Below are 26710 nucleotides of genomic sequence, written 5' to 3' on the forward strand. Positions count from 1 at the left end.
GGTTTAATATACAATTTGAAAATTTTTCATTCTGGGTGACGCCTGTGGCTCAGTCGGTAAGGCGCCGGCCCCATATACCGAGGGCGATGGGTTCAAACCTGGTCCCGGCTGAACTGCAACCAAAAAATAGCTGGGCATTGTGGTGGGCGCCTGTAGTCCCAGCTACTGGGGAGGCTGTGGCAAGAGAATCGCTTAATCCCAGGAGTTGGAGGTTGCTGTGAGCTGTGTGATGCCACGGCACTCTACCGAGGGCCATAAAGTGAGACTCTGTCTCTACAAAAAAAAAAAAAAAAAGAAAGAAAATTTTTCATTCTATACTTAGCAGATTTAACATGTAACCTTGTAAAATGCACCATGGGTGTGGCCCCACCAATTACCCTCTCTCCACACACCCTTCCCCCTACCCTCCACTCCCGCCCCTCTTTACTCCTTCATCTTGGGCTGTAGTTGGGTTATAGATTTTATATGGAAGTGTGGGTTCTTGTAAATAGGTTTCCTACTAGGGATGAGTACATTGGATACTATTACTTCCATTCTTGAGATACTTTGATAAGAAGAATACTTTCCAGCTCCATCAATGTAAACATAAAAGAGGTAAAGTCTCCATCTTTTCTTAAAGCTGCATATTATTCTATGGTATACATATACCACAATTTATTTTTATTTATTTATTTATTTATTTATTTTTGTAGAGACAGAGTTTCACTTTATGGCCCTCGGTAGAGTGTCGTGGCCTCGCACAGCTCACAGCAACCTCCAACTCCTGGGCTTCAGCGATTCTCTTGCCTCAGCCTCCCAAGTAGCTGGGACTACAGGCGCCCGCCACAACGCCCAGCTATCTATACCACGATTTATTAATCCATTCCTGGGTCGATGGGCACTTCGGCTTCTTCTATGACTTACGGTTTATAAATTGGGCTGCAATAAACATTCTGGTGCAAATATCTTTGTTATAAAGTGATTTTAGGTCTTCTGGATATATACCTAGTAGAAGATTTGCAGGATAAAATGGCAGGTCTATATTTAGATAGCTAAGTTACCTTCAAACATCTTTCCAAAATGAATGTATTAGTTTGCATTCCCACCAGCAGTGCAGAAATGTTCCCTTTTCTCCACATCCATGCCACCATCTATGGTTTGGAAATTTTGTGGTGTAGGCTACTCTTACTGGAGTTAGATGATATCTCAAAATGGTTTTGATTTTCATTTCTCTGATGATTATGGATGATGAGCATTTTTCATGTGTCTGTAGGTCGTGCACCTGTCTTCTTCAGAAAAGTTTCTATTCAAGTCCCTTTCCCACACTGAGATGGAATCATTTGTTTTTTTCTTGCTAATATGTTGGAGTTCTCTGTGGATTCTGGTTATTAAAATTTTGTCAGAGACATAACCTGAAAATATTTTTTCCCATTCTGAAGGATGTTGGCTTCCTTTACATACTGTGTTCTTGGCTGAACAAAAGCTTTTTTTTTTTTTTTTTTTTAATAAGATACCAGGAATGTATCTTTGGTGTTGCTTCAATTGCCCAGGGGGTACTCCTCATAAAATATTCTCTCAGGCCGATTTCTTCAAGTGTTTTCCCTGCACTTTCTTCTACTATTTTTAGTTTCAAGTCTTAAGTTTAAATCCTTTAACCAGTGAGAGTCTATCTTCATTAATGGTGAAAGGTGTGGGTCCAGGTTCAGTCTTCTACAGGTTGCCAGCCAGTTCACCTAGCACCATTAAATAGGAAGACTTGTCCCACTGAATGTTTTTGATTGGCTTATCAAATATCAAATGATGGTGAGTAGCTAGGTTCATCTCTTGTTTCTCTATTATGTTCCATACATCTACCTCTCCGTTTTTGTGCCAGTACCATGCTGTTTTGATCATTATAAATTTATAGTATAGTCTGAGGTCTGGTAGTGTGATTCTTCTTGATTTGTTTTATTTCTGAGCAATGTCTTGGCTATTCAAGATTTTTACTGATTTCATGTAAAACAGAGTATTATTTTTTCAAGACCAATGGTGCCTTAATAGGTATTGCATTAAAATTGTATATTGATTTGGGTAGTATGGACATTTTAACAATGTTGATTCTTTCCATCCATGAGAAGGGTATATTTTTCCATTTATTAACATCTTCAGCTATTTCTTTTCTCAGAGTTTCACAGTTCTCTTTATAGAGGTATTTCACATCCTTTGTTTGGTAAATTCCCAAATCAACTTCATTGCACCACTTCTTTGACTGTTTTTTCAGTTTGACTATTGTCGGTATATATAAGAGCTACACATTTGTGAGAATTGACTGTGTAACCTGAGATGCTGCTGTATTCCTTGATCACATCTAAGAACTTTTTTAGTTTAGTCCCTGGGGTTTTGCATATGTACAATCATATCATTTGCAAAGAGTGAAAGTTTGATCTCCTCTGACCCTATATGGATACCCTTGATTGCCTTTTCTTGCCTGTTTTCCATTACAATGTTAAAAAGCAGTTGAGACAAGGGGCAACCTTGCCTGCTTCCTGATCTGAGTGGAAATGATTTTAATTTAACTCCATTCAATACGATATTGGCTGTGAGCTTGCTCTAGATGGCCTCTGTCAGTTTAAGAAATGTCTATTCTGCAAAGATAGTGTTACGATAATAAAAGGATGATGGATATTATCAAAAGCTTTCTCTGCATTGATTGAGAGAATCATATGGTTTTTGTTTTTTATTTTGTTTATGTGATGTATCCTGTTTACGGAATTATATATACTGAGCCATCCTTGAGACATGGGATAAAACCCACGTGGTCATGGTGTATAATTTGTTTGATGTATTGCTGGATTCTGTTTGCTAGGATCTTATTGAATATTTTTGCATCTATATTCATTAAAGATAATGGTTATAATTTTCTTTTCTTGTTGGGTCTTTTCCTGGTTTGGGGATCAGGGTGATATATACTTTATATTATGTGTTGTGAAGTATTCCTTCTTTTTCTATGCTTTGGAAAAGGTTGTGTAACATAGGTTCCAGTTCCTCTATAAAGGTTTTGTAGAATTTCAATGTGACACCGTCTGTTCCCAGAGTCTTCTTTTTTGGGAGATTTTGTATAGTTGATGGTATTTCAGTACTTGATATAGGTCTGTTCAACATTTCTAATTCTTTGTGGGTAAGTCTAGGAAGGTGGTGTGCTTCTGAGTATTGGTGAATTTCTTTCAGATTTTCGTATTTCTGAGAGTACAGTTTTTTGTAGTACTCATTAAAGATTCTTTGAATTTCTGAGATGTCTGTTCATATTATTCCTTTTTCATTTCTGATTGAGAAAATTAATGATTTCAATTTTCTATTTCTTGTTAGGCTAGCTAAGGATTTATCAATTTTGTTAAACTTTTCAAAAAACCAACTTTTTGATTCATTGATCTTTTGAATATTTTTTTATATTTAATTTAATTCAACTGTAATTTTGGTTATTACTTTTCTTCTGCTGGATTTGGAGATTTAGTGTTCTTCTTTTTCCAGTTGATTGAGATGTCCAATTAAGTTTTTGATTCTCTCTCTTTCTGTTCTCTTATGGATGGCTTGCAGCACTATAAGTTTCAGGAATAACTTTGCAGTATCCCAGAGGTTCTGATGAGTCACAACTTCATTATCCTTCTGTTCCAAAAACTCGGTAATTTCCTTCTTAATCTCGTCTTTGACCCAGCTATTTTTCAGTTAAGTTTACTTAGTTTCCTTGTCTTTGTATGAGTATTCAGATTCCTGTTATTAGTGAGTTTAAATTTTATTCTGTGATGATCTGAGAAAATAAGAGGAATAATTTCAATTCATTTAAATTTGCTGAAGTTAGTCTTGTGACCTAAGATATGATCAAATTTGGAGGATGTTGCATGGGTTGATGAGAAGAATGTTTTATTAGCATGAAATATTCTGTAGATGTCTATTCAATTCAACTGTTTTATGGTGAATTTTTAGTGTCCAGAAATTATTTGCTTAGTTTCTTCTTGGAAGATCTATCCAACATGGCCAAAGGGATATTAAAATCTCTGAATATTATGGTCCCGGAAGATATCAAATTGTTCATGTCTGTTATGGTCTTGCTTATAAATTGAGAATCATTTTGGTTGGATGCATGCAAGTTAATAATTGATATGTCATCATGTTGAGTGTTTCCCTTAACAAAAATGAAGTGACTATCCTTGTCTTTTCTTACTTTTGTTGGTTTAAAGCCTAATGTATCTGCACATAATATTGCAACCCCTATTTTTTCTGTTTTCTGTTTGCCTGAATTATAGTTGTCTATCTCTTCACCCTGAGTCTATATTATACTTTAAGATGAGATTCTTGTATGCAGCAGATATCTGGCCTGAGATTTTGTATCCAGTCAGCCAACCTGTGCCTCTTTATTGGACAGTTCAAGCCATTCATGTTAACTTAGAGTATTGATAATCCTGGTAGTACTTTGGGTGTCATGTTTTTTGAAAGACCAATGGAACTTTTTAGTCCTTTCATCACTATGGAAGTTGAGTTTTGATCAATAGTTTCTGCATGAGTTTACTTTGGTAATGAAGCATTGTGGTGGTCATTATGGAGGATGTGTCTGAGAATATCTTGAAGAACTGGTATAATTATAACAAATTTCTTAAACTTGTGAATGTCATTAAAGTATTTGACTGGTTCATCATAAAAGAAACTCAGTTTAGCTGGATATAGGATCCTGGGGTGAAAGTTGTTTTGTTTTAGGAGATCGAAAGTTGATGACTAGCCTCTTCTGGTTTGAAAACTTTCAGCAGAAAGATCTGCAGTAATTCTATTATTCTTCCCCTTGTAGGTTATGATTTTCTTACATCTGGCTGCTTTCAGGATTTTCTATTTTATATTAACTTTGGTGAAGTTAATTATAATGTGTGTAGGGGATGCATTATTTGGATTGAGTCATGCTGGGGTTCTGAAATTGTCTGCTATCTGAATTTCAGCATCTCTTGCCATGTTTGGAAAGTGTTCCTCTAAAATCTCTTGGAGTAGAGAACCTGTACCTTTCAGATAATTCCTATCATCTTCAGGAATTCCAATAAGGTGAATGTTTGCTTTTTTGGAGTAGTCCCACAACTCTCTCAGGGAATGATCCATCTTTGTTCTCCATTTCTCTTCATCATTGAGATAGTTTTGAAGTGTTCAAAAGCTTTAACTTCAATGTTTGAGATCCTTTCTTCTTCCTGCACCATCCTATTACTGCTGGTTTCTGCTGTATTTCTCAGGTCTTTAAGGGATGCAAATTCTTGCCTCAATTTGTCAAAATCCTTGGTTATTTTATCTTTGAATTAATTGAATTCTTTTTTTTTTTTTTGTGATTTTTGGCCGGGGCTGGGTTTGAACCCACCACCTCCGGCATATGGGACAGGCGCCCTACTCCTTGAGCCACAGGTGCCACCCGAATTAATTGAATTCTTGAGCCAATTTTTGAATTTCTCCTTGGACTTCTAATTAAAATTTTACTTCAATTCTGTTAATCTTATTTGCTATCCAAATTCTGAACTCAATTTCTGACATCTCAGTCATTTGTTTATGAATAGGATCTTCTGTTGCATCTCCTTCATTGTATTTTGGGGGAGTTGATCTACTCTGCTTATTCATGTTGCCTGAGTTTTTCTACTGATTCTGCCCTATCATTATTTTTTACCATTTGTTTAGACAGGCTGGTAAGGTGGAATTAAATTGAGGGATTCTGGAGATGTTATTAATTAGCCCTTTACCATGATGCTAAAACAGGTGACTGCAGCTTTTCCCCTATGGCTTTACCCACTTCCCATTCAGGACTGCACCCTGAGACCCACTTGGTATGGGGGGCTAGATGGGTCTGTCTTGTATTAGCAAGACTCTGATCAATCCTAGTTGGTCAGTGACTTTGGGTTGAAATCTCAGCTCTGGAAGAATGCAAGCTATTAAGACACCCTGCCCCCAACTGGCAATAACTGGGAGAAGAGAATCAGGCCCTCCATCTACAACACAACCAGCATATAACCTTGGAGAGTGCCTGGGTTATTGGCCCAGATCAAGAGTTCCAAATTAATTGTCCCAGTCAGTGGAAGCACAGATTAAGTGGGAGAATTCAAAAGGTTTCCATTTACTGGATAGCAGGGGTCCAATGGCAGCTCAAGTGCAGTAGTCCATGGAGTCAGAAAGTCCCACCCAGCAAAATAATTATTCCACGGGGGGGGGCAGAGGGGGGCTGGTGCCTCTTTTCTTACCTTGTATCACTGTCATCCCCAGTCACTGGTTACCCTGCAGGGCTACATCCCAACTCTCTCTAATACTTAAGTACATCAGGGATTTGCACCTAAGTAAAGAGGAGACGGTATCTTCCCAACTGGGCTGTCTCACTGTGTGACCTACAGGCAGCACTAGATCAGGCCTGATTCCCTCCAGTGATTGTTAGAAACTGGGGAGTGTTCCAACTGTGTCTGTACCCAGCCCAGGGTTACTGGGAGGAGTGTGTTTCTCTCCCTCAGTCACCATGCCTCTGCTTTGTCCACATTCCACCTCTGGACCCCCTGCAAGTCAGGTTAGCTTCCCTCTGTGTTCCACAGAATTGGGAAGGTGTCTCTCCCAAATATGATCCAAGATGGAGGGACCATGGAGCCACCACCCCTTTCAGGGGTGGCACTGCCACTATTTGCGGTGGTGCCACCATTCTGGGGTACTGCTGTGTGCAGATCAGAGGGGATGGGTGGGGAGCTAGATGGCAGATCTATTGGCCTTGGGCCTCTGGCCACACGTGTTGTAGGACCTGGGCAGGGAGCCAGGGTGCTGGTGGGTGGTGCCATGCATGTAGCAGAAGTAGGTGGGGTGCAGGGGAGACCTGCTGCAGTCCCAGATGGTCTATGTGTGCGGATCCCACACTATGCTATTTCCAAAATGGGGCAAGTCTTTCTCCCCTTATGCCTCCCTGCCTCTATTAAAGTTATAGTTTCAGCACAACTGCCCCACTGCTCATGAGATGACCCACCCTAGCAAAAATCTACCAGACACTCTGAATTCTGCAAGGGGTAGTCTTCCAGACTGCCAGGAGAGGGGGAAGGGGTGGATTGGGAGTTCAAGAAGGTAAGGAGAATATTAGATCAACTTTTGGCTCAGAGAAGAGTCTGCCTGGGCTTGCAGCAGTATCTCTCTGTGGAGGGAGTCCTGGCACTCAGTTGTTCTCTCCACTTTGGTGAAACAAAAAGTCCTCTGTTCACTACTGCCTCAAGCCACTCTCATGAGTTGGGGAGGTAAAGGATTCCCATTCTCCTTGAGATGGGTTTTGTACCTGGAATTTGTTTCCTTGGAGTCCTAGCTTGCCTCAGCAGGAGTGATGCAAACCTATCAATCTTCTCTCTCACATCAGCTCCCAATTTTTCAATTTATTGGTTTGGTTCTGGCCATTATTTCTCCCTCTGGACAGGAGCCTCTGCTGAAAGCTGGCTTCAGTTGGCCATCTTGCCTCTTCTCTTTCCAATTTTGTTTATCTTTTTAAAGAACCAACTTTTAGCTTGATTAACCTTGTATATGGTATTTTTGTAGTTGTTGTTGTTGTTTGTTTTCAACCTTATTTTCTCTCATCTGATCCTAGTTATTTCTTTCTTTTTCTGCTGAATTTGAGATTGGTTTGTTCTTCGTTTTCCAGTTCCTTGATATTATCAATTAGATTGTTCATACGTGATATTACTGATTTTTTAATATGGGTATTTATGGCAACGAGATTACCTCTGAGGACTGATTCTGCAGATTACCACAAGTTTTGATAGTTTGTTGTCTCACTGTCGGTTAATAGAAAATTTTAATTTCCATCTTTCTTTCCTTTGATCCAACTATAATGTAGCAGAAAATTATTTATTTTCTATAATTTTTGTTGAAATAAACGCTTCCATTGGAATTGATTTCTAATTTTATTTCACTGTGGTGTGTAAAGATATAAGGTATAATTTTTTTTAATTTTATGATACTTGTTTTGTGACCTAGGATATGTTTTGATCTTGAAGAGTGATCCATAAGGTGATGAGAAAAATGTAAATTCAGTAACATTGGAGTGGAATATACTGTCAATATTTCTCAACCTCATTTTTTCTAGACTGGGGTTTAAGTCCAAAGTTTCCTTGTTTAATTACTGCTTGGAGGATCTGTTCAGTTCTGCCAGTGGACTGTTGAAGCCCCTGGCTATTATTGTGTTGTTGTTTATCATTTTGTTTACTTCAAAAAGAATTGCATTAAAAATCTGGAAGCACCTAAGCTGGGGGCATAAATATTTAGAATTGATACATCTTCTTGTTAAATTATTCCATTGGCCCATTTTTGTCTTTCTTTCCTTTTATTTCTTTGAAATCAATGGTATCTGTAATAAGATTTTCTTTTTTTTTTTATTGTTGGGGATTCATTGAGGGTACAATAAGACAGTTACACTGATTGCAATTGTTAGGTAAAGTCCCTCTTGCAATCATGTCTTGCCCCCATAAAGTGTGACACACACTAAGGCCCCACCTCCCTCCCTCCATCCCTCTTTCTGCTTCCGCCCATGACCTTAATTGTCATTAATTGTCCTCATATCAAGATTGAGTACATAGGATTCATGCTTCTCCATTCTTGTGATGCTTTACTAAGAATAATGTCTTCCACTTCCATCCAGGTTAACACGAAGGATGTAAAGTCTCCATTTTTTTAATGGCTGAATAGTATTCCATGGTATACATATACCACAGCTTGTTAATCCATTCCTGGGTTGGTGGGCATTTAGGCAGTTTCCACATTTTGGCGATTGTAAATTGAGCTGCAGTAAACAGTCTAGTACAAGTGTCCTTGTGATAAAAGGATTTCTTTCCTTCTGGGTAGATGCCCAGTAATGGGATTGCAGGATCAAATGGGAGGTCTAGCTTGAGTGCTTTGAGGTTTCTCCATACTTCCTTCCAGAAAGGTTGTACTAGTTTGCAGTCCCACCAGCAGTGTAAAAGTGTTCCCTTCTCTTCACATCCACGGCAGCATCTGCAGTTTTGAGATTTTGTGATGTGGGCCATTCTCACTGGGGTTAGATGATATCTCAGGACTGTTTTGATTTGCATTTCTCTAATATATAGAGATGATGAACATTTTTTTCATGTGTTTGTTAGCCATTCGTCTGTCATCTTTAAAGAAAGTTCTATTCATGTCTCTTGCCCATTGATCTATGGGATTGTTGGCTTTTTTCATGTGGATTAATTTGAGTTCTCTATAGATCCTAGTTATCAAGCTTTTGTCTGATTGAAAATATGCAAATACCCTTTCCCATTGTGTAGGTTGTCTCTTTGCTTTGGTTATTGTCTCCTTAGCTGTACAGAAGCTTTTCAGTTTAATGAAGTCCCATTTGTTTATTTTTGTTGTTGTTGCAATTGCCATGGCGGTCTTCTTCATGAAGTCTTTCCCCAGGCCAATATCTTCCGGGTGTTTTTCCTATGCTTTCTTTGAGGATTTTTATTATTTCATGCCTTAAATGTAAGTCCTTTATCCATCATGAATCAATTTTTGTGAGTGGGGAAAGGTGTGGGTCCAGTTTCAGTCTTTTACATGTAGACATGCAGTTCTCCCAACACCATTTATTAAATAGGGAGACTTTCCCCAAAAATAAGTTCTGTTTGGTTTATCGAAGATTAGGTGGTTGTAAGATGTTAGTTTCATGTCTTGGTTTTCAATTCGATTCCAAGTGTCTATGTCTCTGTTTTTGTGCCAGTACCATGCTGTCTTGAGCACTATGGCTTTGTAGTACAGACTAAAATCTGGTATGCTGATGCCCCCAGCTTTATTTTTATTACTAAGAACTGCCTTAGCTATACAGGTTTTTTTCTGGTTCCATACAAAACGCAGAATCATTTTTTCCAAATCTTGAAAGTACAATGTAGGTACGTTGATAGGAATGGCATTGAATACGTAGATTGCTTTGGGAAGTATAGACATTTTAACAATTTTGATTCTTCCCATCCATGAGCATGGCACGTTCTTCCATTTGTTAATATCCTCTGCTATTTCCTTTCTGAGGATTTCATAGTTTTCTTTATAGAGGTCCTTCACCTCCTTCGTTAGGTATATTCCTAGGTATTTCATTTTCTTTGAAACTATGGTGAAGGGAGTTGTGTCCTTAATTAGCTTCTCATCTTGACTGTTATTGGTGTATAGAAAGGCTACTGACTTGTGGACATTGATTTTATATCCTGAAACATTACTGTATTTTTTAATGACTTCTAGGAGTCTTGTGGTTGAGTCTTTGGGGTTCTCTAAGTATAAGATCATGTCATCAGCAAAGAGGGAGAGTTTGACCTCCTTTGCTCCCATTTGGATTCCATTTATTTTCTTGTCTTGCCTAATTGTATTGGCTAGAACTTCCAGCACTATGTTGAATAGTAAAGGTGACAGATGACAACCTTGTCTGGTTCCAGTTCTAAGAGGAAAAGCTTTCAGTTTTACTCCATTCAGTCAAATATTGGCTGTGGGTTTGTCATAGATAGCTTCAATCAGTTTTAAAAATGTGCCACCTATGCCTATACTCTTCAGTGTTCTAATTAGAAAAGGATGCTGGATTTTATCAAATGCTTTTTCTGCATCTATTGAGAGGATCATGTGATCTTTATTTTTGCCTCTGTTAATATGGTAGATAATGTTTATAGAATTGCGTATGTTAAACCAGCCTTGCATCCCTGGGATGAAGCCTACTTAATCACGATGAATGACTTTTTGATGATAAGCTGTAATCTATTGGCTAGGATTTTGTTGAGAATTTTTGCGTCTATGTTCATGAGTGAGATTGGTCTGAAATTCTCCTTTTTGTTTGGGTCTTTTCCTGGTTTTGGTATCAGGGTTTTGTTTGCTTCATAGAATGTGTTGGGGAAGATTCCTTCTTCCTCAATTTTTTGGAATAATTTCTACAGTACAGGAATAAGCTCTTCCTTGAAGGTTTGATAGAATTCTGGAGTGAAGCCATCTGGACCAGGGCATTTTTAGTTGGAAGCTTTTTTATTGTTTCTTTGATCTCAGTGCTTGAAATTGGTCTGTTCAGGAGCTCTATTTCTTCCTGACTAAGTCTAGGGAGAGGGTGTGATTCCAAATATTGATCTATTTCTTTCGCCTTGTCAAATTTCTGGGCATAGAGTTTCTGGTAGTTCTCAGAGATGATCTCTTGTATCTCTGTGGGATCAGTTGTTATTTCCCCTTTATCGTTTCTGATTGAGGTTACTGGAGATTTTACTTTTCTATTTCTAGTTAGTCTGGCCAATGGTTTATCTATTTTATTTATTTTTTCAAAAAACCAACTCCTTGTTTCATTAATTTTCTGAATGATTCTTTTGTTTTCAATTTCATTGATCTCTGATTTGATTTTGGATATTTCTTTTCTTCTACTGAGTTTAGGCTTAGATTGTTCTTCTTTTTCCAATTCCATAAGATCTCTTGTGAGATTGTTGATGTGCTCTCTTTCTGTTTTTCGAATGTGGGCATCTAAAGCGATGAATTTTCCTCTCAAAACTGCTTTTGCAGTATCCCACAGGTTTTGGTAGCTTGTGTCTTCATTGTTGTTATGCTCAAGGAAGTTAATGATTTCCTGTTTTATTTCTTCCTGCACCCATCTGTTATTCAACAGAAGATTATTTAATTTCCATGCCTTTAGGTGGGGTTGAGCATTTTTGTTAGAGTTGAGTTTCACCTTTAGTGCCTTATGGTCTGAGAAGATACAAGGTAAAATTTCAATTCTTTTGATTCTGTTGATATTTGTTTTGTGTCCCAGGATATGATCAATTTTGGAGAATGTTCCATGGGGTGATGAGAAGAATGTATATTCTTTATGTTTGGGGTGGAGTGTTTATATGCGTCTATCAAGCACAGTTGTTCTAGGGTCTCATTTAAATATCTTATATCTTTGTTTAATTTCTGTTTAGAGGATCTGTCCAGCTCTGTAAGAGGAGTGTTAAAGTCCCCTGTTATGATGGTATTATCAGATATCATATTGCTCAGACTGAGTAAGGTCTACTTCAAGAATCTGGGAGCATTTAAATTGGGTGCATAAATATTATAATTGAAATGTCTTCTTGTTGTAGTTTTCCCTTGACCAATATAAAGTGACCATCTTTGTCTTTTTTGACTTTAGTTGCTTTAAATCCACTTGTATCTGAAAATAAGATTGCAACTCCTCTTTTCTTCTGAATGCCATTTGCCTGAAAAATTCTCTTCCAACCCTTAACTCGGAACTTTAATTTGTCTTTTGAAGCCAGGTGTGTTTCTTGCAGACAGCAAATGGATGGCTTGTGTTTTTTAATCCAGTCAGCTAATCTATGTCTCTTCAGTGGGAAATTCAAGCCATTAACATTTATTGAGATAATTGATAAGTGTGGTAGTATTCTATTCGTCTTATTTGGTGAGAGTCCATTGCTTAGTTTTATCTTTTGCATCAGTGTGGAGGTTAGGTTCTGTCCTTTGATTTCTGCATTCTTCTTTGCTGCTGATCCATTGTGGTGGTCAGTGTGCAGAACAGGTTGAAGTATTTCCTGTAGATCTGGTCTTGTTGTGGCGAATTTCCTCAATGTTTGTATATCCGTAAATGATTTGATTTCTCCGTCAATTTTGAAGCTTAGCTTAGCAGGGTACAGAATTCTGGTCTGGAAATTGTTCTGTTTAAGTAGATTAAAGGTAGATGACCATTGTCTTCTTGCTTGGAAAGTTTCATTAGAGAAGTCTGCAGTCACTCTGATGGATTTTCCCCTGTAGGTCAACTGGCGCCTACTCCTGGCAGCTTGCAGAATCTTTTCTTTTGTCTTGACTTTGGACAGGTTCATCACAATGTGTCTTGGAGAAGCTCGGTTAGAGTTCAGGCGACCTAGGGTCCAATATCCCTCTGAAAGCAGTGTGTCAGAATGTTTGGTGATGTTTGGGAAATTTTCTTTTATAATATCCTCTAGTATGGCTTCCATTCCTCTGGGTCATTCTTCTTCCCCTTCTGGAATTCCTATAACTCGTATGTTGGAATGCTTCATAAAGTCCCATAATTCTGACAGTGAACGTTCTGCTTTCTCTCTCTTCTTTTCTGCCTCTTTTACTGTCTGAGTTATCTCAAGAACTTTGTCTTCTACCTCTGAAATTCTTTCTTGTGCATGGTCTAACCTGTTGCTGATACTTTCCATTGCATCTTTAAGTTCCCTAATTGACTGTTTCATTTCCTTCAGGTCTGCGATATCCTTTTTATATTTTTCATATTGTTCATCTCTTATTTGATTCTGTTTTTGGATTTCCTTTTGGTTATTTTCCACTTTATTAGCAATTTCCTTCATTGTTTCCATCATTTCTTTCATTGTTTTCAACATGTGTATTCTAAATTCCCTTTCTGTCATTCTTAACATTTCTTTACAGGTGGAATCATCTGCAGTAGCTCCCTCATGGTCCCTTGGTTGGGTTGCTCTAGACTGGTTCTTCATGTTGCCTGGAGTTTTCTGCTGATTCTTCCTCATGAGTGATTTCTTTTATCTGTTTCCTTGCCCTAATTTTCCTTTCACTTCCTCTTGCTCTTTAAGTCTTGTGCCTGTGGACTAAGGGTTACAGGACCATAAGGGTGAGAAGGTTGAAGAGCAAAAAAGGGATGAAAGAAAGGAGGACCGAGTGATAAGAAAAAAAGGAAAGATAGAGAAAGGAGAGGGGGTGGGTATAAGGAATATTGACAAAAAAGAGAGGCACAGAACGAGGGAGACAGGGCAATATAGGTGTACAGTAGGGTACTTTGACACAACCTTAAAAAACCCCACCTTCTGGGGGTGCCCAGTTTGGTGGTTCCCTTGAGGTCAGCAGCTCCTTGCTAACCTGATCAGACACAGTACCCCACCTCCACCAAGTAGAGAAAAAAGACAAAAATGCTATAGATCTAACCAAAACAAGCAAACAGAAAACTTTACGGGCATAAAATTGGGTGAAAAGCCACATGATAGCGGTAGAAACACTGGCAAAAATGAAGTTCTAGTTATTAAAAAAGGCAGCAACGGGAAATTATAATTAAACTAGAAAAATTGAGAAAGAGAAACGGATCTGTATTTAAAAGATTGAAATTAAAAAAACAAAATAACATCAACAATGTCAAAATAAACAAAAAAAAAAACAACCAAACAAAAAAAAAGAAAAAAATACACAACCATAAACAAAGCAGTTTGTATATGTTATTGAATATTGTCTGGGCAACATGTGGTCTTCTGGGGTATGAGATGTTAATCACAGTTCTGATACGACTGGAGGCTGCTGATTTCTCAAACCCCAGCAGGTAGACACCCTAAATGTCTCTTCAGCCCACTTAAAAGGCACTTTGAAATTGTAAACTTGCTGAGCAGAAGCTTTCCCAGCTTTCTCGCTGGAATCACTGCTGAAGTGGCTATCCACTTACCCAGTGTGCCAAAACCGGTCTCACTCTGCCCCTGAGGGTTAGGGCTGCAAGGCGGCTCAGACCCCACCCTTAGGCTACGTGGTTGCTGGGTTACCAGCTCCCACCCATTTCTAGCTCTGCAACCCTGAGGGCGGAGCTTGCCGGGGCACATCACTGACAATGGTTCTGTGTGACTCACCGCCAAACACTATTAGCTCCGTCTGGCTCAGTGGCTCAGACTGGGGCCCTAGACAACAGCCAAAGTTCTCCGCACTCCCTCTCAGGCCCTTCCCAAGGCAGTTCAACTCAGTGCCAAGTCCAAGGACACCAAAACAGTTCACAGGTAAGGCTCTTCTGGTTTGCAGTCTTGCTGCTACTGAACTTACAGTTGTGGGCGGGTTTAGACCGATTGAACACACGCGACCTCTTGCCAGTTTTCCACTGTTTTAGTCCTCCTCTTGGGGTCCAGAAGTCTCTCGCTGACTCCCTGTATCCTCATAGGAGTGATGATAGGCAGATCCCACCAGCCAGAGATGCCTGGAGTCCTATCTCCCCAGACTCACGGTGCCCAGATGCAAGGAAGCTGTTACTCGGCCGCCATCTTGCTCCGATCCGCTGTAATAAGATTTTCTACTTCCACTTTCTTTTGGTTTTTATTTGCACAGAACATTGCTTTTTATCCGTTCAATCTGAGTCTGGATGTGTACTTTGGGGTTAGATGAATTCCCTGAAGACAGCGTATTGATTGTTGTTTTTTATGTTTTCATCCATTTAACCAGACCATATCACATTAGTGGTAAGGTGAAGCTATTCATGTCTATGTAGAGAATTTATGAATTGGGTGAATTTTGTTTTGTCCTGTTACATAGGACTCTAATTATTCATTTTATCTCTTGTTCCATTGTGGTATCTAGGCTTTGACCTTTAGTTTCTGGCAGTTTTACACTGATGAGAGTCTGTTGTTTTGCTCAGTATAGTGCAGCTCTGAATACTTACCGCATGGTGGGTCTATTTGTGATAAATTTTCTCAAAGTTTTCTTGACAGGAAAATATGTAATTTATCCATAAAATTTGAAAATTAGTTTTGTAGAATAAAAAATTCTAGGCTGACAATTGTTCTATTTAAGAAGGTTGAAGATAGAGGACCACTCCCTTCTGGCTTCCAGCAGTTCCTCTGAGAAAATCAGCTGTTAACCTGTTGATTTTGCCCTTGTAGATCGGATACTGCTTATTATCCCTAGCTATTTGTTATATTTTCTTTTTCATTTTGACTTTGGCCTAGTTAATTACAATACGTCTAGGAGATGCTCTATTCTAACTGAATCTTCCTGGAGTTTGATGTCTTGGTTTCTGCTGATGTTTGGGAAATTTTCTATGATAACATCTTCACCTAGATTTTCCCTGCTTTTCGGGCTTTTTTTTTTTTTCCCATAAGGACATCTACAATTTGTATGTTTTCGTTTTTTTTTGTTTTTTTTTTTCACAGTCCCAAATGTCCCTAACAAATTGCTCTGCCTTTCTTCTCTTCTTTTATGCCTCTGGAAATGACTGTGTTAGGTCAAGAGCCTTGTCGTCAAGCTCTGGGATTCTTTCCTGTACATAATTTCATCTATTTCTGAGACTTTCTGCTGTTTTTTGAAACTCTCTGAATACCTCTTTCAGTTCGTTAAGTTCTGTTTTATCTTTCCTAATTTTTACATATCCTTAGTGATTTTTTTTTAATTTCCTGAAAGATTTTTGGGACTGTCTTTTGCTGACTTTCTACTTTCCTTTTAATTCCATTCATGTTATTTTGGACCCATACTCTGAATTCCATTTCTGTTATTTCAACAATTTCTTTATTATTGGAATTTTCTGCTGCAATCCACTGTGATCCTTTGGGTGGTTTTGATCTGATCTTATTTTTTCATGTTGCTGGGGTTCTTTTGATGATTTCTCCTCATCTGTGTTTTCTTTATTCAGTTCTGAGGTAAAAGTTTAAAATATCCCTAAATTGTATTTGGAAATATTCCTTCTAGGTTCAGAGAAGTAGAGGTCACTAGATGGTGTTCTATTAACATTGGTACAGAACTGGCTGAATGTGATATTCAAGTTCCCCGTGCTAAGAGCCTTGCTATATCCAGGCCTCAGCTAACTGACATTTTGAGGTTAGGCAGGTCCCCAGGGGACAGAATTCTGGCACCGTCACCGTGGTGGAAGCTATACGATGCATCAGGTTCAGAAATGGAGACTTGGGGGAAGAGTCACAGGCATGGGAAGGGCAGCAGGATGCTCAGGTGTGGTGCAACAAATTCTATAGATGAGGTGTTGCAGTTATGGATGACATGGGGGAACAGCAGCCTTGCCATGAATGCAAGCATGCTCCTGCAATTGTTATGATAGCAAGAAGCAGACTACAGCTCAGAGTGGCATGTAGTGATGAGCTTTATTCTCAACCACCTTATAAAGTCAAGCAGTCACATACACACTATTAATCTATAATCTAAGAATTTTCCTTCTAAACAATTCTTAAATAATTTTAACTCTACTTGGGGATATCAAATCTAGAAATCAACAATGTCTATTCCATACATCAACAGTAAACATTTCATTATGTTTTATCTATGGACATGCTTCAGCTATCGGTTACACAAAGCTATCAGTCAGAAAGTTTTTTGGGGAGATTACACTTAAGATTTTCATGTGCCCATTGGGATCTAAGAGACAAGCTTTATGATGTTGCTTATCCACAGTGCTTGAAGCCATACAACTATTTAAGACAATGTGTTCCCATATAGTCAACCTCTGGGTTGTCTCTCCAGCTGACAGGCTCTTAACCTGTGACCTTGCTGGGCTTAACGACCCTATTAGAGACAATGCAAATGAAATTTTACCTCCTACTTCGCAGGCCCTGTATATGCTGACCAAGGTATCTATAGCTTCAGCTCTCTGTGATGGCAGAAATTATGTCAACCTGTCTTTCCCTGCCTCAATGGCACACATGTGGGAATTTATCCCACAATGAGGCTTCAGGGCCTGGGATGTGGAGGAGCCTGAGACTCAGCTCTTGAACAAGACATGGAATCTAGTAGAAGGTCCAGGATGGAGGGCGTAGCTACTGCTACCTGTATGACAGAGCCAAGGAACCAGTTTGAAGGCAGCTCTTCAAACCCAGAAAGAGGAGTTTTAGCTTCCCATTGTGTCAGACTAAACTGATTTTTATGTCTGCTTAGAAGCTGCATCAAGAAAGCCTGCAGCCCCAGGATGAAGAACATCTTAGTATCTTTCCTGGGACCTGCTAAAGTGCGTCAGTAGCCTGTTGTCTGCTCACTGGACACTGCACCTTTCAGTTCCATGCCCAGATCCTCCTGCACTCCATGAAAAAAATACTTGGTTTCAGGTCACTGGCTATGGGTTTGAGGAGCTACAATTTGATCTGCTTCCTTCCTAGCCTGTCACAGGCCTGTCATGGTGAACCTTGTAGTTTGGGATGGCATTAGCTGCTATCTGTTTCCTTCCATGCCTACTCTCTTGTGAGATAGCTCTATACAGAATTCAGTTTGGTATCTGGACCATCCTGGAAGGGGGCTGTGGAAATGATGCTACAATCCTCAAGTGCAGACTCAACTTTTGTACTGTATATCTCCCCATCAATTACTACCTTTGTTATTTTATTTTCTTTCTTTGTTTTCTCACTCCTGATATCCCACACAGTCTCTCTGTGACTTTACATCGTTGTTTCTGAATGGAGCAATCTGAGATGCAGCTGCTGTCTACACTTCTCCCCATTATTCCTAGGAGAGGCTGTTGAGAGGATGCTTCCAGTCCACCAATTTTTTAACTTGTTTTTGAACTTTTTAATAAAAGCCACTCTAACTGAGACTTTTACCCAATGTTTGTTGTTGTCTGTTTTGTCAAAGATCAGTTGGCTGTGGGTAGGTAAGTAGAATTAGTACATTTCTTGGGCCACGATTGCAGAATGGGCCCTCAGTGAATATTTTTCAACTAATCAGACAGACTTATTTTTGGAAAAGTGAAAAGAAGCAAAAATACAAAGAATATTGTCATCTTTAGAAAAAAACATATACAAATCCCATAAAAACCAGTCACACATTTGTTGCAAAATCTTGGGCCTAAAATAGAAAATGGATTTAAGTAACTTAATATCTTTCTTTCTTTAATGATATTATTACCAGACTTTACATCTTTTATGTTTACCTGGATGGAGCTAGAACATATTCTTCTCATTAAAGTAGCTCAAGAATTGAAAAAAAAAAAAAATTAAGTATCCAATGTACTCAATACTATTATAAAACAAATACATGAACACTTACATATTCATATGAATGATAAAACACCAAGATAGTCCAGAAAGAAAGAGGGAAGAGTAGGAAGAGAGGAGGGGAGTGGGTAGGGTGAGTGGAGAGAGGGCATTTTGTATAATCTTACCTATTATACACAATGGAAGGGTACATTTTAGAACTACTAAGAGCACATTATAAATGTCTTAGCACAAAAATAAATATTAGTTTGATTTAAGCATTCCACACTGTATATCAAATTATCATATTGTACCCCATAAATTTATACAACTATGATTTAATAGAAATTAAGTAAAAAAGATAGAATTTCCATTCTATTATTACATATATAATGCATATCATTATAGAAAGTATGCAAAATACACATAAGTAAAAAAAAGAAAACAAACAAACAAAAAACTTGACCAAATACTTACACCTGTCAGCAATTTGCAGTATGTACTTCCAGACATTGAATGTATGCTTAGGTATGTTTGTGTATGATGACAAAAAATACATATATTGTATATTTAATAAAATAAGATAGATTATTCATGGCTATGTTATTTTTCCAGTTATGTGTTGAACATCTTTTTATAATAAAAGTTCTAAGTAAATTTAAAGCTTACTTTTATATAGTTACCGTCTTATGCAACTTTTTCATGCAGCCTTTCAGTGTGCAGGAGTCTATTCCTAATGCCTGTTGGAAACTTCCTTCTTGTGTCAGCTAAAATATCTACTATCAGCCAATTTGCTACTTAACTAGGAGGCCACTATAGAGATGATTTTGGCTAAATTAAAAATCTAAGTACTGAGGATGTATGAGTCCTCCAAATACAAGCAGTATTAATTCTGTGGTCATCTGAAGTCCTGAAATATTTTCAAAATTAAGCATAAAGAAATAGAATTTGCTTTACTCCTTCAAGGGTGAATGACTGATTGAAGAAATATCTCTCTCATGAGAAGTTATGTTGGAGGTGCCCATCAAGATTTTCTCAGCTATAATAAAACTTCTATTTGGAACCACTGAAAGTATTTAAACTTCTGTGGGGATAGGGGTGAAGAGAAGGCTGAATTTCTGAAATATTTGAAATGCTGAGAACCATCCATGTAATTGTCCTAAAAGAAAATAGGCTCACATGGAGCAGTTAATTACCTGTACTGACATTTCTTGGGGCTATTGGCATGCTAGCTAACATTCTCCAGGGCTTTGCTAGGGAAAAATTCTATAAATCCTGGACTGTTCTTGATATGACATATTGCAAATGTCTTTCAATTTAAGAGAATTCTAGAGAAGATTGAGGTTTCTAGAAAATGTTATTAACTTTCACAGTAAGTTTGTTATGTGTTCATGGCTGCTAAATTTCAAAGAGCCTACTGATTATGAATAATTTATATTATGTTTGAAGATTGTTAAAATTATGCCAAATTAGAAAAAGACAAATTCTTCCTTCTTCCCATGCAGTATGAAGTTGGGGTACTGAAAACAGAGAATGTCTAGAAAAGTTTCCAGTGACAAATCCTTATTTTAAGGTTTGTGGATGGTTTCTAAATTTGGGGTTCTTAATTACTATGTCAAAAGAAGAACATTAGTTGGGAGACAAGATGGATGACTGAAGCCAGCTTTCCACAGAGGATCCCATCCAGAAGGAGAGTTAAAGGACAGAAATTTAGCAAGTAACCTTGCAGATTAGAGCTGTGCCAAGACAGAATGTTGAAGAATGCACATCAACCCTGCTGAGGCGAGCTGCAACCCCAAGGATACAAACAAAATGTACAAAATCCAGCACCAAGTGGACAGGAGTCCCTTCCCCGATGGGAACAGCTCAGAGTACCCCATAAACAAACAAGCAGAGTTCAAAAGTCCTCCCATTATCCTCCATGGGAGATACCCTTTAAAAACTGGACCTATTTCCCTACTAGAGTGCCATGGCACTCTCCTGCCAGCCATAAAACTGTATATATTCTCTACCTGCAATTCTGAGCTCCCAGCATTCCCCTCCACTCTCCACTCTGAGGTCTGGAGGCCTGTCCCCAAGGAATTCAGATTCTGGGTTTTTTTCTTAAGAGGTGTGGACAGGGCCTGAGTTGCTGATGGTTAGTGATGATTCTGCAGCATGGGAGTGAGGAGAGGACAGATGGCTGAGAGGGAACCATGATGGAGCAGTGGTGCCCCAAGGCTCAGAGCAGCAGCCATTTTTGGCAACAATAGGGGTCACCACTGGATATTCTGGAGTCACACCACCTGTCTCTCTGAGCAACCAGTGGAGGCTGGGCATCATCTCAGGTGGCAACCACTGGCAGAACATATCTGAAATGGAAACATGGGCCCTGTGAGTAAAGGGTTTTTCTGAGGTGGGACAAGCCTGGGTGGACCGAGGGGACTAGAAAATGCACACAAAGTGCTGGCTGACTCCCAGGGTAGCACTGACACAGAGGACCACTTTACTGAGCCTAAGATGCACCCAGCCCTCAGGGGATCATCAGCCTAGACAAAGGAGGACAGGAAGCTAGAACTGACAGCTAACCGTGCTGAGAATACAAACCTGAAGAAGCAAAGACAGGGCCTGAGGCATGGGTTCTGTGAACTCAACACAGCTTCTCTTCTGCAGGGGAATTTAGCCAGTACAGAAACAAATTCTGCAAAGTTGTTCTGTTCTCTCAATAATATCCATCAGGGGCAGGGCTGGAACTGAGTGAACAGCCCAGCCTCCATCAAGCACCCAAGGTTGTCAGGTCTTACCACTCCCTGCCAGAGTGGGACAAAGCAACAGCCTGGCTGAGAAGACATAGATTTCCTTGTGATTCAGGCAGGTTGAAACCCCTGGAGTATCTGCTAATTGGAGGCAACTGGTTCACAGCCCTGTGGGGTTATCAGTGACTGGGTGTGACAGAGGTGCAAGGTGGGGAAGGATGCCTCAATCTTCCCAGACCAATCTATTTGTTAGGTTGGTCCTCACGGAGCACTGGAGCAAGTCATATTTGAGTTTTCAGCAAATCTCTGTTATCTAGTTGCCATAGACCTTTTAAACTCTTCCACCTGATGAGACAGGTGCTGACTGAGACAATTGATTTGAACCTTATGAACTGAGCCAATTGCCCAAGGACTATCCAAGTGGTACCCTGGGTTGTAGTTGTAAAAAGGTTTGATTTTTGATTGTCATTTGCCAATTGTTGTCTGAGGAAGGTGGGGTGACTTAATTGCTGGTATTTCTCCACAGCTGAGACTTCAACCCAGATTAACTGTTTCACTAGGCTCAGAAAGAGACCAGCTGAAAACAAGACAGAGCCACTCAGTCCCATGACACCTAACAGGTCCCAAGTTTCTCAGGCTGTAGCACTGTATGGGTCCTCAGCAAAGCTCCATGGGAAAAGTCAAACGGTGTAAAATGATCATGGGGAGAAATCAGTGAAAAACTCTGATGACATGAATAACAAGAGAAGATAAATCCCCCCAAAGAAAGATATGCCAGATGTAACTGCCGATTCCGTTCATAAACAGATGGCTGAGATGTCAGAAATAGAATTCAAAATTTGTATCACAAACAAAATTAATGGGGAATGGAGGAAAATTTGGAATTAGAAATTCGAGGAGCAATTCAAAAGTTGTCTCAAGAATTCAACGAATTTAAAGACAAAACCACCAAAGATTTTGAAACATTGAAGCAAGAATTTAGAGTCCTCAAAGATCTGAAAAATACAGTAGAATCCCTCAGTAACAGAGTAGAGCAAGCAGAAGAAAGGATTTCTGACATTGACGACAAAGCTTTTGAACGCTCCCAAACTCTCAAAAAGGAAGAGAAATGGAGAGCAAAAACGGATCATTCTCTCAGAGAGCTCTGGGATAATTCGAAGAAGAGCAATATGCGCCTCATTGGAATCCCTGAACGTGATAAAGTGGCTTCTCAACGCACAGAGTTCTTTCTCCATGAAATTATGAAAGAGAATTTTCCAAACATGCCAAGATATTCTGAAATTCAGGTAGCAGACAGTATCAGAACCCCAGCATGACTCAATCCATATAATACATCCTCAGGCACATCATAATTAACATCACTAAAGTTAATATGAAGGAGAAAATTCTGAAAGTAGCCAGACGTAAGAAAACGATCACTTACAAAGGGAAGGCTATTGGAATGATGCAGATATCTCTGCTGAAACTTTTCAAGCCAAAAGAAGGTGGTCATCAACTTTTAATCTCCTAAAAAAAATAACTTTCAACTCCGGATCTTGTATCCAGCTAAACTGAGTTTCATTTATGATGGAGAAACTAAATACTTTAATGACATTCACATGTTGAAGATATTTGCCATAACCAAACCAGCTCTTCAGGATATTCTCAGACCTATCCTCCATAATGAACAGCCAATTCCTCTACCACAAAAGTAAACTCACACAGAAACTTTTGATCAAACTCCAACTTCCACAGAGGTGAAAGGATTAAAAATGCCCACTAGACTTTCGAAAAACTCGATACCCAAAATTTTACCAGACTTATCAATATTCTCCATTAATGTGAAAGGCTTAAACTGTCCTCTAAAGAGGCACAGGTTGGCTGACTGGATACAAAAATTCAGGCCAGATATTTGCTGCATACAAGAATCTCATCTTACCTTAAAAGACAAATATAGACTCAGGGTGAAAGGATGGTCATCCATATTTCAGGCAAATAGAAATGAGAAAAAAGCAGGTGTTGCAATTCTATTTGCAGATACACTAGGCTTTAAACCAATAAAAGTCAGGAAGGATAAGAATGGTCGCCTCAATACTTCATATTTGTTAAGGGTAATACTCAATATGATGAGATTTCAATTATTATTATTTATGTACCCAACCAGAATGCACCTCAATTTATAAGAGAAACTATAACAGACATGAGCAACTTGATGTTCTTTAGCTCCATAATAGTCAGAGATTTTAGCACTCCTTTGGCAGTGTTGGAAAGATCCCCCAATAAGACGTTCAGCAAAGAAATTTTAGATTTAAACCTAACCATCCGACACTTGGATTTAACAGACATCTATGGAACATTTCATCTCAACAAAACTGAATACACGTACTTCTCATTAGCCCCAAATGGATCACACCTTAGGTCACATGTCTAAACTCAGTAAATTTAAAGGAATAGAAATTATTCCTTGCATCTTCTCGTACCACCAAGGAATAAAAGTTGAACTCAGTAACAACAGGAATCTGCATACTCATACTAAAACATTGAAGTCAAATAACCTTATGCTGAATGATAGCTGGGTCAGAGATGAGATTAAGAAGGAAATTGCCAAATTTTTGGAGCAAAACGACAATTAAGACATGAATTATCAGAACCTCTGGGAAACCACAAAGGCAGTCCTAAGAGGGAAATTTATAGCACTGCAAGCGTTGCTCAAGAGAACAAAAAGAGAGTAAATTAACAACTAAATAAGACATCTCAAGCAACTGGAAAAGGAAGAACATTCCAACCCCAAACCCAGTAGAAGAAAGAAATAAGCAAAATTAGAGCAGAATTAAATAAAATTGAAAACAAAAGAATTGTACAACAGATCAATAAATCAAAAAGTTGGTTTTTTGAACAGGTCAATAAAATAGATGAATCTATGGTAACCTAACCAGGAAAAAAAGAGTAAAATCCCTAATTTAATCAATCAAAAATACAAAATACAAAATAAAAACAGACACATCAGAAATTCAAAAAATCTTCAATGAATATTACAAGAAACTTTATTCTCAGAAATATGAAAATCTAAAGGAAATTTGCCAATACTTGGAAGCATGTCACCTTCCAAGGCTTTGCCAGAATCGAGTGTAAATGTTGAACAGGTCTATATCAATTTCTGAAATAACATCAACCATGCAAAATTTCCCTACAAAGGAAAGCCCGGGAGCAGTTGATGTCACATCAGAATTCTACCAAACCTTTAAAGAGGAATTAGTACCTATATTACTCAACCTGTTCCAAAATACAGAAAAAGAAGGAATACTACCTAATACTTTCTATGAAGGAAACAGCACTCTGATCCCCAAACCAGGAAAACACCCAACAAGAAAAGAAAATTATAGACCAATGTCACTAATGAATATGGATACAAAAATATTCAATAAGATCCTAACAAACAGAATCCATGAACACACCAAAGACATTATACATCATGACCAAGTCGGTTTTATCACAGGGTCTAAAGGCTGGTTCAATATATGTAAACCTATAAATATAATTCAGCACATAAATAAATTAAAAAAAAGACCATATGATTCTCTCAATTGATGCATAAAAAGCTTTTGATAATATCCAGCATCCCTTCATTATTTATACCAATAAAAATATTGGTATAGTCCATTTGTGGGTCGATGGGCACTTGGGCTTCTTCCATGACTTAGCAATTATAAATTGGGCTGCAATAAACATTCTGGTGCAGATGTCTTTGCATGTATACCATGGAATATTATGCATCCTTAAAGAAAGATGGAGACTTTACCTCTTTCATATTTACAAGGTTGGAGTGGGAACATATTCTTCTTAGCAAAGTATCTCATGAATGGAAGAAAAAGTATCCATTGTACTCAGCCCTACTATGAAGCTGATTTATAGCTTTCATATGAAGGGTATAACACAACTATAGCTCAAGAATATGGGGAAAGGGCAAAGGGAGGTGAAGGGAGGGGGGAGGTTAGGGTGGAGGCAGTGTAATGGGTGGACAACACCTACGGTACATCTTAGAATGGGTACAGGCAAAACCTACTAAATGCAGAATACAAATGTCTACATGCAATAACTAAGAAAATGCCATGAAGTCTACTTTGAATAGTTTGATGAGAATATTTCAGATTGTATTTGAAACCAGCATGTTGTACCCCTTGATTGCAGAAATGTACACAACTATGATTTAACAATTACAAAATAAATACAATAAAATAAAAAGAAAATTGGTATAGAAGGGATATTTCTTAAACTGAAAGAGGTCATCTACAGCAAACCCACAGCCAATGTTTTATTAAATGGAGTTAAATTTAAATCATTTCCACTCAGGTGAGGAAGCAGACAAGGTTGTCCATTGTCTCCACTGCTCTTTAACATTGCAATGGAAGTTATAGCCATAGCAATTAGGGAAGAAAAGGTGATCAAGTGTATCCATATAGGGTCAGAAGAGATCAAACTTTCGCTCTTCACAGATTATATGATTGTATACTTGGAAAACACAAGGGATTCTACTGCAAAACTCTTAGACATGATCAAGGAATACAGCAGTGTCACAGAATACAAAATCAACATTCACAAATCGGTACCTTTTATATATACCAACAATAGTCAAGCTGAAAAAACAGTTAAGGACTCTACTACATTCATAGTAGTGCCAAAGAAGATGAAATATTTGGGAGTTTATCTAATAAAGGACGTGAAAGATATCTATAAAGAGAATCATGAAACACTAAGAAAAGAAATAGCCGAAAATGTAAACAAATGGAAAAACATACCACGTTCATGGGTGGGAGGAATCAACATTGTTAAAGTGTCCATACTACCCAAAACAATATACAAGTTTAATGCAATCCCTATTAAAGCTCCAATGTCATACTTTAAAGATCTTGAAAAAATAATACTTCGTTTAACATAGAATTAGAAAAATCTCTAATAGCCTAGACAATACTCAGAAATAAAAACAAAGCAGGAGGAATCACGCTACCAGACCTTAGACAATACTATAAATCAATGGTGATCAAAACAACATGGTACTGGCACAAAAGCAGAGAAGTAGATGTATGAGACAGGATAGAGAACCAAGAGATTAACCCAGCTACTTACCATAATTTGATCTTTGAAAAGCCAATTAAAGACTTTCTGTGGTTAAAAGATTCCCTATTTAACAAATGGTGCTGGGTGAACTGACTGGCAACCTGTAGAAGACTGAAATTGGACCCACACCTTTCACCATTAACTAAGACAGATTTACTGGATTAAAGATTTAAACTTAAGACATGAAACTATAAATACACTAGAAGAAAGTGCAGGAAAACATCTTGAAGAAATCGATCTGGGTGAATATTTTACGAGGAGGACCCCCCCGGGCAATTGAAGCAGCTTCCA

Source organism: Nycticebus coucang, chromosome X (genome assembly GCF_027406575.1).
Source record: "Nycticebus coucang isolate mNycCou1 chromosome X, mNycCou1.pri, whole genome shotgun sequence".
Taxonomy (NCBI): Eukaryota; Metazoa; Chordata; class Mammalia; order Primates; family Lorisidae; genus Nycticebus; species Nycticebus coucang.